The 15,884-nt window shown below is 40.7% G+C and overlaps 1 long non-coding RNA gene across 3 annotated transcripts in view; it reads left to right on the top strand.

Moving 5' to 3' along the window:
• LOC122241370 overlaps positions 1-8,807 on the top strand; it is a 41,730-nt gene extending 32,923 nt beyond the window's left edge. For 2 of the 3 annotated variants that reach the window (XR_006221473.1, XR_006221474.1), the window contains exons 2-5: positions 231-310; positions 5,115-5,239; positions 5,782-5,945; positions 7,924-8,807. This is a non-coding gene — a long non-coding RNA (uncharacterized LOC122241370). The remainder of the gene's footprint in view (positions 1-230; positions 311-5,114; positions 5,240-5,781; positions 5,946-7,923) is intronic. The other variant, XR_006221475.1, reaches the window with a different exon arrangement.
• Positions 8,808-15,884: the final 7,077 nt, after the last annotated feature.

Here is a 15,884-nt window from a genome sequence, read left to right as displayed (position 1 = left end):
GGGAGGGGCAGGGAGAGAGGGAGACACAGAATCGGAAGCAGGCTCCAGGCTCTGGGCCATCAGCCCAGAGCCCGATGTGGGGCTCGAACCCACGGACCATGAGATCATGACCCGAGCCGAAGTCGGACGCCCAACCGACTGAGCCACCCAGGCGCCCCAATAAATAAAACATTTAAAGACTTATGCTTGGCATACATTGGTTAAAACTGTGACTGTCTCTTTCTTTCCAGACCTGGTCCAGTAGGAGGTACCATCATGAGAGTTGACATCGGCTTAGTATGGGAAAGAAATGCACACATTGGCGTTGTTGGTGAGCAGAATGGTATTATTAATAGCTGCACTTCAATAAGCTATGATGAATTTGGTAGATCCCCAGTTTCCATATTTCTTCTAGCACCACACGAAATGCATGTGCAGTAAACAAAGTTCCTACTTTAACAAATGGTAAAATATGAAGGATGAACAGAGATGACCTCTATCTCTTTTTCCTGACCCTTTCTGGTCACGTAGTTGTGCACACATGTAACTGTGCCGTCACACTTCTCTTCCAGGGACAAATTACAGGACACTAGCTGATTAAACCAAGTGCCTTTGGAAACAAGTGACCAATGACATTGCTGTTGCTCTCCTCTGGTCACTTAGACACTTGGTTTACCAGCCGATTTTGCCTTAGGCTCTGTGCACCGTGACCTTTAGTTATAAGCCCAACATCAGTTTCCCAATGAACAGTATTACTGGGAATCAGGAAATTAGAGGCTAGCTTTTCATTACATAAGTTTGTGAAATAGAGGTTGAACAATTGCATCATAGTTTGTATAGAGAATAATCAAATGTTATTGCTGCTTTTGTCATTTAAGTTGTAAATGTATAAATATTTATATTATTGCTCAGTAACTTATTTTAAAATTTTCCGGGGCGCCTGGGTGGCTCAGTTGGTTGGGCGGCCAGCTTCCCCTCAGGTCATGATCTTGCAGTCCGTGAGTTCGAGCACTGCCTCAGGCTCTGTGCTGACAGCTCAGAGCCTGGAGCCTGCTTCAGATTCTGCGTCCCCCCTTCACTCTCTGCCCCTCCCCCACTTGTGCTCTGTCTCACTCTCAAAAATAAATGTTAAAAAAATTAAAAAAAATTTTTTCCATATATCCTTTCAACAGCAGTGACTTTTTTAATGTTTATGTATGGGGGGGGGGGAAGGGTTGAGGAGAGAGAGAGGGAGAGAGAGAGAATCCCAAGCAGGCTCCACACTATCAATGCAGAGCCCAACGCAGGGCTCCATCTCATGGCTGTGAGATCATGACCTGAGCAGAAATGAAGAGTCAGATGCTTAACTGACTGAGCCACCCAACAGGTGGCTCTCAACAGCAGTGACTTTTTAAAAAGCAAATATTTAATAAAAATATATATATTGTATTTCATCTCTCAAAAAAGTTTATATAAATGTGTAAAAAGCACAAAATGCTAACATTTACCATCCACTATGGAGGATGTAGTGAAATTATAGCCACACAAAAACTAAGACATTAGCAGCTACTTATAAAATAGTCAGATTTAACTTGTGTCACTGCACAAGATATGTTTAAAAATCATTCTGTTAAACATGGCTTTCATCCAGGTCACATGCTTGTTCTTCTCAATTTCTCTCATTTCAGGGGCACCTGGGTGGCTCGGTCAGTTGAACGTCCGACTTCGGCTCAGGTCATGATCTCACAGCTTGTGAGTTCAAGCCCCGCGTTGGGCTCTGTGCTGACAGCTCAGAGCCTGGAGCCTGCTTCGGATTCTGTATCTCCCTCTCTGTCTCTGCCCCTAACCCACTCTCATTCTGTCTCTGTCTCTCTCAAAAATAAATAAACATTAAAAAAAAAAAATTAAAGGGCGCCTGGGTGGCTCAGTCGGTTAAGTGTCCGACTTCAGCTCAGGTCGTGATCTCACGGTTCGTGGGTTCCAGCCCCGCGCCAGGCTCTGTGCTGGCAGCTCAGAGCCTGGAGCCTGCTTCTGATTCTGTCTCGCTCTCTCTCTCTCTCTCTCTCTGCCCCTCCCTTGCTCACACTCTGTCTCTCTCTGTCTCTCAAAAATAAATAAATGTATAAAAAAATTTTTTTTAATTAAAAAAAAATTTCTCTCATTTCAATTTCTTGAATTTTCTTGCACAATTTTTGCTGTTCAAGTGTTGGCCTCACTAGTAAAAGAATTATAAAAGCAGTATAAATTATGCCAATTTGACATCCATTAGGATCAGATGCATCAAAGAGAAAATCAGGGATATTAATGTCAATAAGGGTAGATTTTTTTTCATTCAATTCATTAAATCAAAGCAAGACGTTTGAATGGTCCTACTCTTAGAGGTAAAATATCTGACTTTAGCATTAGAACCACTATAAATTCAGTTGAAGAATTTAATAGTGAAGGCATATTTATTTGCTTTTGTGTTAATAATACAAATATAAATTTGGTAGAGTACACATTAGGGTAAAAACATTGTTTTCACTAAATTAATAAACTTACATAACAGATTAAAAGAAAAACTGTGACTATTCAATCCATAAATCTACTGGACTTGCTCTGTATTAATTTCACCTACCTGTCATTCTTCAATAACACCAGATGCTACATTTCGCTTAAAGCTCTGGCTTATCCATCACAACTAAAATTGAGAAGTGATTTGCTCAAGCAAATAAAATACAAAAACTACAGGTATCTTGTCAGGTTATCAAACCTGCCTATCAAAACCACAGGAATGTTAATAGGAGAGACACAAAATAATTCAAAGAATTACAAATCTTAATGATTAATTTTTTTATTTTTTTAAGTAATATCTACACCCAAGGTGGGGCTTGAACGCACAACCCTGAGATCAAGAGTTGCACGCTCCACTGACTGAGCAGCCAGGCGCCCCCAAGTCTAAATGATTTTAAAAATTACACATTGCCTACAAGAGTAATCCCTCCCTGTTTTAATCAGAGATGTCTTAGAGTGTATTTTAATTACTGAGAGAGCCACTGCCCCCTCATATCTTTCCAGTCTGTTTTTGTATGTTTATTTTTCCATATGAACTTTAGTGTCAACTTGTTGACATTGGGGGGATCACAATTAAATTTATAAACTAACTTAGAACTGACCTTTAATTACGTTGAATCACCCCATCCAAAGTAAGAGACATCTTCTCATTTGCTTGTCTACTCTAGTATGTTTCAGGAGATTTTTCAAATTTTCCTCAGATGGACTTTACACATTTCTCTTTTTTTTCTTTTTAAAAAAATTTTTTAATGTTTATTTATTTTTGAGAGGGAGACAGAGCACGAGCAGGGGAAGGATAGAGAGAGAGGGAGTCACAGAATCTGAAGCAGGCTCCAGGCTCTGAGCTGTCAGCATAGAGCCTGACGCAGGGCTCAAACTCACAGACTGTGAAATCATAACCTGAGTTGAAGTCAGACACTTAACTGACTAAGCACCCAGGCGCCCTGGACTTTGCACATTTCTTAAGTTTATTCCTAAATGTCTGTCTTCTCTGTTGCTATTACCTACCATCATATCGGCTGATTATAATTTATATACCTGATGGCTATTTATTTCTGCCTGTTAATTTTATGCCCTGCTTTCTTATTGAATTCTTTTACTGAGTGAATGTTATTATTCTCAGTTTTAATGTTTTATTTAATATTTAATATTAAATACAGATAGAAGTAACCCCATACAAAAGCTCTTTAGGGCACTCAATTTTTTTTTGACTGAAGAATAATGGACACACAATGTTACAATAGTTCCAGGTGTACAACATAGTGAATCAACATCTCTATACATTATGTTATGCTCACCACTAGTGAGCTTCCGTCTATCACCACCCAACACTGTTACATCGTTGACGATATTCCCTGTGCTGTACCTTTCACCCCTGTGACTCATTCATTCCATAGCTGGAAGCCTATACATCCCTCTCCCCTTCTTCCATTTTGCCCCATGCCTACCCCCATCCCCTCTGGCAACCACCAGTTTGTTTTCTGTATTCACGGGTCTGTTTCTGCTTTTGCTTGTTTGTTTGGGTTTTTGTTGTCTTTTTTTTTAGATTCCATATATAAGTGTAATGATATAGTATTTGTCTTTCTCTGTCTGACTTATTTCATGTAGCATAATACCCTCTGTGTCCATCCATGTTGATATTTGGAATGTGAAGAGATTCAGATTTGGGCAGCCACTATTATCCTTGGCAACCTAGGATTTCATATTGATCTGTAGGGTTTTTGTATATGCCAAAATAAAATGCAAGTGTCTTCATGGTAGACACAGAGAGGCACCGCTCAGATGCCTCTGCAGGAAGAACTTGTTTTCCAGCTGCAGGGAGCGCATTAGGCAGAGAGCCTCCAGCCGTCAGCTATTTCAGAATGTGCCACATCTGCAGAAAGCCGCCTGCCTGCGACCCGAATCTGGTGACTGAAGGGGCTGTGGGATGTAAAAGTCCAGCTATTTTGGCCCAACATTGAATGCCGTGATGTGTGATACTTGCTCCTGGGTTAGTTGAGGCTTGTAGGACCTTCTCATAGTTCAAGTTCTTCCTCTGCCCAGCCCTGCTTCTTCCCTCTTCCACTCACACGTGTTGATCCCTGGTAAGCTTCTTGTACCTCAAGTTACACCTCAGCTTCTGGAAAATCCATCTGGGATATGGATTGCAGATCCCTTCCTCCATGACTTAGGGTTGGTTGGCTACAATTTTGCCCCAATATAGTCCTGCTTTACTGGCATCATCTGTTGCCCAGAGGTTATTCTCCCTCTTTCCTTGGACATTCGACACCTGGCTCACTGACACTGTCTGCAACACTACCCCTGTGATAATTCCTGGTAACGTCAGTGTACTCAGAGATGTGCCTTCCGACACCCCAGCCTCTCAGTTCCTTGGTGTCCTCTCCTGCAGTGGCCTTTACATCCATCCTGCCTCGGCCATTCGGCCCCGCAGTCACACCCTAGATTTTGTCATTCCAGATTATTGCAACCCCTATAATCCCAATTTCATACACTCCACTCTCTGGTCAACTCCTCCTCTATTTCCAACTCACACTAATACTCCGATGATCCTTTGGTTTCACAATTACCTACAATCCATTCACCTTACTGCTTTGTCGTTCCAGACTGTTTCATGTTCTTCTTTCCTTACTGTTATGGACTGAATGGTGTGCCTCCAAAACTCCTGTGCTCCTGTGTTAAAGCCCTAATCTCCAACATGACTGTACTTAGAGACAGAGACTTTAAGGAGGTAATTAAGATTAAAAGAGGTCATAAGGGTGGGGGCTCTAATCTGATGGGACTAGTGTCCTTATAAGAAGAGGAAGACATTATGCTAAGGGAAATTAGGAAATTAGTCCAAGAAAGACAGATACCTTACATCTTACTTATATGTAGAATCTAAAAACAAAACAAAACAAGGCAAGACAAAAAACCAAGCTCATAGATACGGAGAACAGATTGGTGGTTGCCAGAAGTGGGGGATGGGGTGGTCAAAATGGGTGAAGGGGATCAAAAAGTACAAACTTTTGGTTATAAAATCAATAAGTCACAGGGACATAATGTACAGCATGGTGACTAGAGCTAATAATATTGTATTGCATATTTGAAGATTGCTAAGCGAATAGATCTTAAAAGTTCTCACCACAAGAGAAAAAATTTTGTAAATATATATGGTGAAGGATGTTAACTAAAGGCTTATTATAGTGATCATTTTGCAATATATACAAATATCAAATCATGTTGTACATCTGAAACTAAAACGTGATATGCCAATTATACTGAATAAAAAAGGAAGAAGAAAAGGCACCTGAAATCCCTCTTTTTCCACCCACCCACAATGGAAAGGTCATGTGAGGACACAGCAAGAAGGTGACAGTCTGCAAGCCAGGAAGAGAGGCTCCACCAGAAAGCAACCCTGCCCACCCTTGGATCTTGGACTTCCAGCCTCCAGAAGTGTGAGAGAATAAATGTTTGTTTTTAAGCCACCCACTCTGTAGTATGGGAGCCTCAGCTTCCTTCCTTACCTTCCACTTCCCTACCCAGTTTAAATTTTATCATCAGTCGTAACGAACCACTCCAAATGCCCTCAACTCCCTTGGCCAGATCTCAGTTTGCATTACTTGCTTGGCAAAACTGAGACCCTGGCAGAAGCTAATTCTCCCACGCCTGCGTCAATGCTGCAGAAAAACACGGCTGAAAAAACAACAACTGTGTTGACTGCACCACTTCACATTCATGACCACTTACCTCCAGTGGGCACTTAACTTCCTAGTCATTATTCTACATTTATCTAGTCCATTAACTCTCTTACTCTCGTACTTAATTATTTTACATCTTTTCCTCCCCCTTCATACAGGTTTCATCCCTCACTCCCTGCTGCTGACCTTGCTCCTTATTTCACTAATAGAGGCCACCAGGAGAGAATTCCACAGCTCCTGCTATCCAACCTGCCTGTCTGCCAGCATCTGTCCACAGGCACTCTGTCTTCTCTCCCCAGTTGGCGGTGCCCTCACTCTGCTCCTGCATTCTCCAAATGGCACTGATATTCACTCGTTAGTGGATAATTGTTGTCATGGTTTGGAGATGCTGTATTATCTCCCACCCCTGCCCCCCCCCCCAAACCAGAAAACAGTAAGGCAAAGGCTTCCTTCTATCTTGTTTTTCCTTCCAGTTATTACTCTGTTTCTCTGTTCCCTTTCAGAGGAAAATCCCTCAAAATAGTGGTCTGTTCTCACCATCTCTAATTTCCCTCCATCTGTTTCTCCCTGAAACCATGTCAGTCAGGTTTTCACCCCTGTTGCCCTTCCAGAGCTGGTCCACTCTCTGCCCTTCTCTTACTCAACTACCAAGCAGCATTTGACAGAGTTGGTTACCCTTTCCTTTCTGAACACATCTTCTTTACTTGGTCTGCTGTTTATCCTTCTATCTCAACAGAACCTCTATTGTTCTTCATCTCCTTTTATGTCCTTCTGGCTTTATTCAAAGATCTCCGTCCCTGTGAAGCCTTGCCCTGGCTACCCTATCTAAAATTGTAATCCTCTCCCAGCCTACCACATACATACTTTTTAATCCCCTTTCCTTGTTTTGTTTTTCTCGTTAGCACTAAGTACACTTAACATAGTATATTTGACCTCCGGGCCATGTTTGTTTCTTCCCATTAGAATGTGAGCTCCGTGGGCACCTTTTGGGATGAGCACTGGGTGTTGTATGGAAACCAATTTGACAATAAATTTCATATATTGAAAAAAAAAAAAAAAAGAATGTGAGCTCCGTGGGGGAAGGAATTTTTGCCTTCTTTCCTTATTCACCGCTTTATCCCCAGCATCTAGAACTGTGTCTGGTATACAGCAGGTGCTCAGTAAATATTCACCGAATGAATGAACAGTAATGTCAACTTGCCCATAAATACCGGTAGCTCATCCTTCACCACAAGGACATTTGTAAATATTCAGGTTTCTACCTAGGCAAAGAAATGTTGTTCATGTGCTTGCACGTTGGTAATTCAAGTATGTTTTTAGTAACAAGCAAAAGCTTCCACAGTCACCATTAATCAAAGACTTCCAAAGAGCATCTTTCCCAAGTTGAGGCAACTTCATCCCTCAGGAGTGATCAGGTCAAACTGTAAAGGAAGTAGACAAAGCCTTCCCGAAACTAATACAGTGTACTTCCTCTGCTCAACTAGCTCAGGATGGTAGAAAGCCAAATGGGATTTCGAAAAGTAAATTAGCCCAAATGTATATACCGAAATGGTCAGATTTCTTGCCCATAATTCTTAAGGTCACAAAAACTAGAGCCAACAGAACTGGAGAGGCTCATGAAACTTCTTGTTGCATTTCCAGTGGCCATCCACTTGGAAAATATTTATGTATTAAATGGCATGTTGCTACATTATTACAAACCACTACTGAAGTGTGTCAACACTTCTATTCACAGGAACAAGCAGCTTGAAAGATCACCCTGATAAAAACGATCTACAATCCACAACCTGAAGATTGAATATACTTCAAAGTTCATCAGAGGAAAGAAGCATCAATCAAACTCCCCCGAAGGGAATCATCCCAGCTTGGACGTACCACCCACGTATCCTGGTCCAGGCTTCCCACCTCAAGAGCGCACGGGCGCCAGTGACAGCTTTTTATGCCTATTTCATGGACTTTTACCCTTAGCCTTAAGAGCATCTTGGTGTACATTTTATATTGGCTCCGTATTTGCTCTCTAGGTGCCAACGGACACTTATCCTAACAAAGGAGTCTGGGAATGGGCCACTTTCTGAGCAACATATGAAATTGCAACGTTAAAGGAGTAATTCTGCCACTAACCTCTCTTTTGCAAGGAAAAAACTTAAGCAAATTAACAATTTTTCCCCACTGGATGAAGAGGGCCTTGCTCAATTCTTACCTCAAAATTTAAAAACACAGGGAGTGTGTTGGCCCCTCTCTTTTGGAGAAGAGACCGAATGATGAGGTCAGTATTGCTAGGTCACCACGGCAGTGGCCCCACTGTCCCTTCTGAACGCACAGGGTTGCTTTGGGGTCTTGCTTATAAGGTACAGAAACTGTGCCATTTCAAAGTGGAAAGGATCTTCCCCTCCAGAGAGAAAAGGACTATCCAAAATATTAGAAAAAAATTCCAAAATCGTTTATGGGCTTTTGTCTGATTACTGTTTTATGGCTTTGGTATGTCAAAATCCAGGGATAAAAATATTACACTTTCCTTCAACTATTCTTTCTGTTCATAAAGAAACTTCTTATTTCCAAGTATTGGGTCACGTCTCATGGGATATCCATGATACTGATGCCCCTCCTCTGGGAAGACTTTTGAAGCCTGGGGATGCAAAACAGTTGTTTTTGATTGCTGCTGGAATAAGACCAATAAAGCCTTCCAAATGCATCGTCCCCAGTGTAATTTCCCATACTTCCATACTCTTTCCACAAATAGCCATTGCCATTAAAGTGTTTCAATGTTTCATTCAAAATGGATTAGTTCCTGTGGCCAGTAGCCAATGTAATTATAATGAATGTTGTATTAATCCTTATGATATTTCCCTGAATTCAGTACACACTGTATCTTAATCTTCCGCTCTTCAGTTGCTCAATTGTCCAATTAGACTGTCGGTGATCATTTATTGGGACTTATTTCATTTGTGGTACATGAGCTGACTTTTGGCATCCAAGGAATTGGTCTGGCGTATGTGATTATGGGGATATTATCCTGGTTACGCACCACTTCTCGTCTCTCCCCTAAGCAAAATTATAGAATCTCAGGGAAATAAGTGAAACGGAAAGGCTTTGGACATTAACTTTCCCAATATATGGTGTTGCCAGGTCCATTAAGAAAAATTATTCAAGATTTTAGAACAAAGTTGGTAATGTCACATATAATAATGCTATAGAAGATATTGCAACAAAAAGACTTCTGCCACCAGCAGCGAGGTTCACTAGAAGATGCCCTCCTGCTTAAAAACACTGGTACCGGATAAATTTCAACAAATAGATATTCTATACACTTTGCTAAGACCTCAAGACACTAAAGAAAATCTCCAGCGGCCTAAAACAAATACAGCTTGTTGGAACTGGTGATATGCCAACACGGGAGTTGGCTATCCTGGGGAAAGTATCCATAGTAGAAACCTAAAGCTTTGGGGGTGAATAGCATCATGGGAAATGGGAGATAAGTCTTGGGCTTATATAAGGCAGGACAATAACAAAAACAAAAACAAAAAGCCTGCCTCTGTTATGACTTTGAGTGAAAATAATAATAGTCTGTCCAGAGTTCTAACAATGAACCTGACCTCTCATGAGTCTGGGGTTCAAATTGATACCACTGATCTTACAGATTGTTCAGCCCAATAAGAGCAAGGAATAAAAAAATCTACCACATGAGGAAATAAGCCACCATGAGATAGAGCCAGCAGAAATAGAAACAACAAAACAGTTTAGAGTTTAGCATTTAAAAAGCAATCAGTGTGATTCACCATAGATTAAAGAACAAAATATAAGATTATCTCATACAAAGCAGAAAAAAGCATTTGATAACAATCCAACATAATTTTGAAGAAAATGATGTTTGTGGAAGGATATGCTTTACTAGATACCAAGACTTACAAGACGTGATAGGACGTGAAGGCGTTAATGCAGGCACAGACAAATGGGAGAAACGTACATCCTAGAAACAGACTCACGCACGTAGGGACTGTTGCTATATGACAGAGTTGTCGCTGAAGAACAATGGGGGAAAAAGTTCTTTTTGCTAAATGGGGCCCAATTGGCTATCTGCATGGAAAGAGTGAAGTTGGACTTCTGTCTCATCTCATATACAAAATTATTTCTAGGTAGATTAAATACTTTGTCAATCAAGACCCAGCCAGGCAAAAGAAACCGCATGTAATGTGAACTAGACAAATTTAATATAAAGAATTACTAACTAATTACAAGGGGATTAACTACTTAGAGGAGTAGAGAACTACAAATAATACAGGCATAGCAGATGCAGGGAACAGCCACCACCTCTAGGGCTAGGGCAGAGCGGCCAAGAAGGAAACAAATTTGGAAGAGCGCCCCCCCCCCCGCCCCCACCCAAGGCTGAGATGCAGACTTCGGGGGTGTAGCTGCGCTCCACTGGTTGAGAGGGAACGGGCTGCCGGCCAGGGCTGTCTGGCAGGAAACTACCCACTGGGGTGCCGGTGAAGCTTGCTGGAAATCACCCGTCGGGTGCCAGCGAAACTCAGTGGGAAGCCACCCAAGGGCCAAGAAGCCACTTACTGCACCTGAAGGGAAAGCACGGGAACCAGGAAAAGTACCCTCCTCTTGCAGTGTCTCTTCAGCACCCTCTTCTGGCAAGACTAAGAACGTGTCAGTTGACAAAGGAGAACCCTTTATAAGGTCCAGCTCCAGGATTACAAAGCAGGACAAAAGAGGGTGGCTTTGGAGCTGAGCAAGTAATAAATTGATAACTACATAAATGTATAAGTGTGACAATAAAGCTTTTGGAAGCTACTACAATAAAATATTGTTTAAAACAATAAAGATTTTAGAAGATACTACAAAAGAAGAGCCTCATGACCTCAGTGTCCCTGAAGCATTTACACACCAAGCATAAAGGAAAAGATTCATCATTCGATTACATTAAGATACTATTCAACAAAAGATACCATTAAGACAGTGAAAAAATAATCCTCAGAGTGGCAGAAGAAGCCGGCAGCACATGTAATCAATGAAGAACTAGTATCCAGAAAATATAAAGGACTCCTACATATGGGAAATGTATTTTCCAGAGGTAACATCAATATCTCCCACCCTGTATGCCTTTATACAGCCTGGCTTTCTAATTCTCTAGTAGTTAACTGGAACATCTTACCTATCAATAAGAAAAAGAAAAAGGACATACAATCCAATAGTATATTGGGTAAAAATACTAAATAAGCATTTCACAAATGAGGAACTACAATAGCCAATAAATGTATGAAAAGTTCATCAACTTCATTGGATTCAGGAAAACACAAATTAGAACCACATTGGATACATCCAGCAGAAGGGCAAAATTTTTAACATCTGACGGTCTTAAAAGTTGGTGAGGAAGTGAGTCATGAAAATGTTCTTAGCCTGGACCCTCTAGAAAGCAGAGCCTGAGACAAGGGTTAAGAGAAGGACCAATGCTTTATCTTAGATGTGTTAGCTGAAGGCAATGAGGTAAGGGAAGAAGAGAAGGAAAGCTGGGATGCATTGTGATGCTTATTGACCACCCCAGATAATGTTGCCATAAACATCTTTGTTCCTGGGATCTGGCTCACATGGGCAGAGATTTTTTATTAGTGCTTCGCAACCAGCTTCAAAGAGACACAGAAGGTTGTTCGTGAAACATGGTCATTCTTCATGTGGGTTGCAAGGGTTGCGAGAAGAACTACACTTTGAAAGAGAGAGAGGAGGCTCCCGGCTCCTGGCTTTTCTTGTTTACATCACATGGAGCTACTCCCCATGGCTCTCTGGCAGATCTCCATAGCGTGGATTTCAGACAAATCTGGAATTGGCTAGGTGAGCAGGTGCAGTTTGGGCGCTCAGAAAGAGAAAGAGAGAAAAGGAGGCATTTGAGGGAATCTGAAAGTACATCATGAGGTGTGTGTCACGATAAAAGACATTCACATACGCTGCCGATGGAGTGCTAAATTGGTACAACCACTTCAGGAAAATGTTGGGCTATTTTTGGTAAAGTTTAAGATATATGTAGCCTACAACCTACCAATGCTACTCCCAGGTTCATACCTTTTGGAAATCTGTACACATGTGAACAGATCACTCAAACAGAAATGTTTATAGTAGCATTATTTATAGTAGTCAAAAGCTGGAAGTAACTCAAATGCCCGTCAACAGGAGAATGAAGAAATAAATAGGTTGTTGTTTGTTCTTACTGTGTCATACTTCAGCGTACGCACCGAAAATGAGCAAACTGTGATTACACATAGCCATATGGGTAAACTCAAGAACAAAATGTGAATTGGAAAAAGTAAGCCACTGAAGTAAAATGTACATTATAAAGCCCTTTATGTGATACTCAAAGATATATAAAATTTAACAACATCCTTTTTAAGATTACATAATCTGTAATAAAACGATAACAAAAAGCAAAGAGATTATAACCACACAATTTAGAATAGTCATTATCCCTGTAGAGGAGGGAGAGGAATGCAGAGGGAAGGATCTCCCAAAAGGCTTCAAAACTATTGGTGAGGCTCTATTTTCCAAGCTGGATGATGGACACACTTCTGTTCATTTATGTCTTATAGTCCTCATACATTATCATTCTCTATGGTATTCTTTGTTATATTACTCCTTGGGATACAAAAATAATTTATTTTATAATTAATAAAATGTGTCAGTCTGAAGGATCATCATTAGTATGGACCTTGAGCAAAATAGGATTCTCAGAGGTGATAATTAAATTCGCGATGTTTACCCACTGTGTAGAAGAGAAATTGACTTGGTCAAGGACTCTACATACTTGATCTCTATGATAATAGATGCCTACTTTAGAAACACTTATTAGATCCTGAATCAAATAAACATTCTTTTTTTTTAAGTTTTTAAAAATTTATTTAAGTAATCTCTACACCCCATGTGTGGCTCGAACTCTAAACCCTGAGATCAAGAGTCACATGCTCTTCCGATTGAGCTAGCCAGGCACCCCCAAATAAACATTCATATATGTCAAATTTATATACAACAGTCATGGTAGCAAATTCAACTGTGATATTTGCAAAATCACATGTCTCTTGATTTTATTCTAGCCAAAAAGAAGGAGTTTATGCTCATTGGTAAAGAATACCAACATACACTCTGGGAGATTTTTTTTTAACTTTATTTATTTTATTTGGAGAGAGACAGAGACAGTGCAAGTGGGCGAGGGGCATAGAAAGAGGGAGAGAGAGAATCCCAAGCAGGTTCTTCACCCTCAGAGCAGAGCCCTGTGTGGGGCTCAAACTTACGAACTGTGAGATCATGACTTGAGCTGAAACCAAGAGTCAGACACTTAACTCACTGAGCCACCCAGGTGCCCCTAGGAGATTTTTTTTTTTTTAAGTATTAAACCCCAGACTGAGAATTATGATTTATGATCTTGGGCTTAGTATTTATTAAAAAGACTAGGAATAAGATTACACAAGGAATCATAATTATATTGGAAATAATAATTTTTTTGATATTTGACAGTAACTAGTTATATATTATGTAATTTTAATAACATATAATTATTAGGGACACCTTGGTGGCTCAATCAGTTAAGTGTCTGACTCTTGGTTTTGGCTCAGATCATGATCTCACGGTTTGTGGGATCAAATTCCATGTTGGGCTCTACACCGACAGCATGGAGCCTACTTGAGATTCTCTCTCTCCCTCTCTCTGCCCCTCCCTCTATGGCTCGCTCTCAAGAAACTAAATAAACTTTTAAAAATATGTAATTATTGCAATATCTATATATTACATACAAGCATACCTCAGATATATTGCAGGTTCAGTTCTAGATCAATGCAATAAAGCAAACATAGCAATAAAATGAGTCAAATGAGTTTTTTGTTTCCCCGTACATATAAGAGATGTTTAAACTATACTACAGTCTATTAAGTGTGTAATAGCATTACGTCTAAAAAAACAATGTCCATACCTTCATTTAAAAATACTTGGGGCGCCTGGACGGCTCAGTCGGTTAAGTGTCCGACTTGGGCTCAGGTCATGATCTCATGGTTCATGGATTCAACCCCCATGTCAGGCCCTATGCTGACAGCTCAGAGCCTGGAGCCTGCTTTAGATTCCGTGTCTCCTTCTCTCTCTCTCTCTGCCTCTCCTTTGCATGTGTTCTCTCTCTCTCTCTCTCTCTCTCTCAAAAATACATAAATAAACTTAAAAAAATGAAAAAAAAAAAAAAACTTTCTTGCTGGAGCACCTGGATGCTTCAGCTGGTTAAGCGTCTGACTCTTGATTTCGGCCAGGCCATGACCTCATGGTTTGAGTGCGAGCCCCTCATGGGACTCTGTGCTGAGGGTGCGGAGCCTGCTTGGGATTCTGTCTCCCTCTCTGTCTGAGAGATAGAGACCAGCTTGCTCTCTATCTCTCTCTCAAAATAAATAAAAAATCAACTTAAAAAAAACACTTTATTGATAAAAAATGCTAATCATCATCTGAGCTTTCAGCAAATTGTAATCTTTTTGCCGGTGGAGGGTCTTGCCTCCATGTTGACGGCTGCTGACTGATCCGAGTGAAGGTCGCTGAAGGGCAGGTGTGGCTGTGGTGATTTCTTAAAATAAAACAAGGAAGTTTGCTGCATCTATTGATTCTTTCTTTTACAGAAGATGTCTCTGTAGCATGCAATGCTGTTTGATAGCATTTTACCCCACAAGAGAACTTCTTTCGGAATTGAAGCCAATCCTCTCATACCCTGACACTGCTTTATCAACTCAGTTTATGTGATATCCTAAATCCCGTGTTGTCATTTCAACAATCTTCACAAAATCTTCACCAAGAGGAGATTCCATCCCAAGAAACCACTTCCTTTACTGTTCCGTAAGAAACAACTCTTCATCTGTTCAGGTTTTATCAGTGAGACTGCAGCCATTCAGTCACACCTTCAGCTCGACTTGTAATTCTAGTTCTCTTGATCTTTCCACCACATCTACAGTTACTTCCTCCACTGAAGTCTTGAACTGCCCAAAGTCACCCTTGAGGTTTGGAACCAACTTCTTTCAAACTCTTGTTCAGATTAATATTTTGACCTCTTCCCATGAATCACGAATATTCTTAACGACATCTAGAATGGTGGATCCTTTCCAGAAGGTTTTCAATTTACTTTGCCCAGATCCATCAGAAGAATCACTGTCTATGGCAGCTATAGCCTTAAGAAATGTGTTCCTTAAATAATAAGTCTTGAAAGTCAAAATTAATCTTTGATTCGTGGGCTGCAGAATGGATGTTGTGTTAGCAGGCATGAAAACAACATTATCTTGTTATATATTTCCATCAGAGCTGTTGGGTGACCAGGTGCATTGCCAATGAGCAGTAATATTTTGAAAGGATTTTTTTTTTTCTGAGCAGTTTTCAACAGTAGGCTGACAGTATTCAGTAAAGTATGTTGTAAACAGATGTGCTGTCATCCAGGCTGTGTTGTTCCAACACAGACAGAGTAGATTTAGCATAATTCTTAACAGCCCTAGGATTTTCGGAATGGCAAAGGAACGTGGACTTCAACTTAAAGTCACCAGCTTCATTAGCCTCCGACAAGAGTCAGCCTGTTCTTTGAAGCTTTGAAGCCAGGCATTGACTTCTCTCTAGCTATGAAAGTCCTAGGTGGCATCTTCTTCCAATATAAGGCTGTTTTGTTATGTTGAAAATCTGTTGTTTAGCACAGCCACC

Source organism: Panthera tigris, chromosome C1, assembly GCF_018350195.1.
Source record: "Panthera tigris isolate Pti1 chromosome C1, P.tigris_Pti1_mat1.1, whole genome shotgun sequence".
In the NCBI taxonomy this organism is placed as follows: Eukaryota; Metazoa; Chordata; class Mammalia; order Carnivora; family Felidae; genus Panthera; species Panthera tigris.
This window is presented reverse-complemented; position numbering and strand designations above follow the sequence as displayed.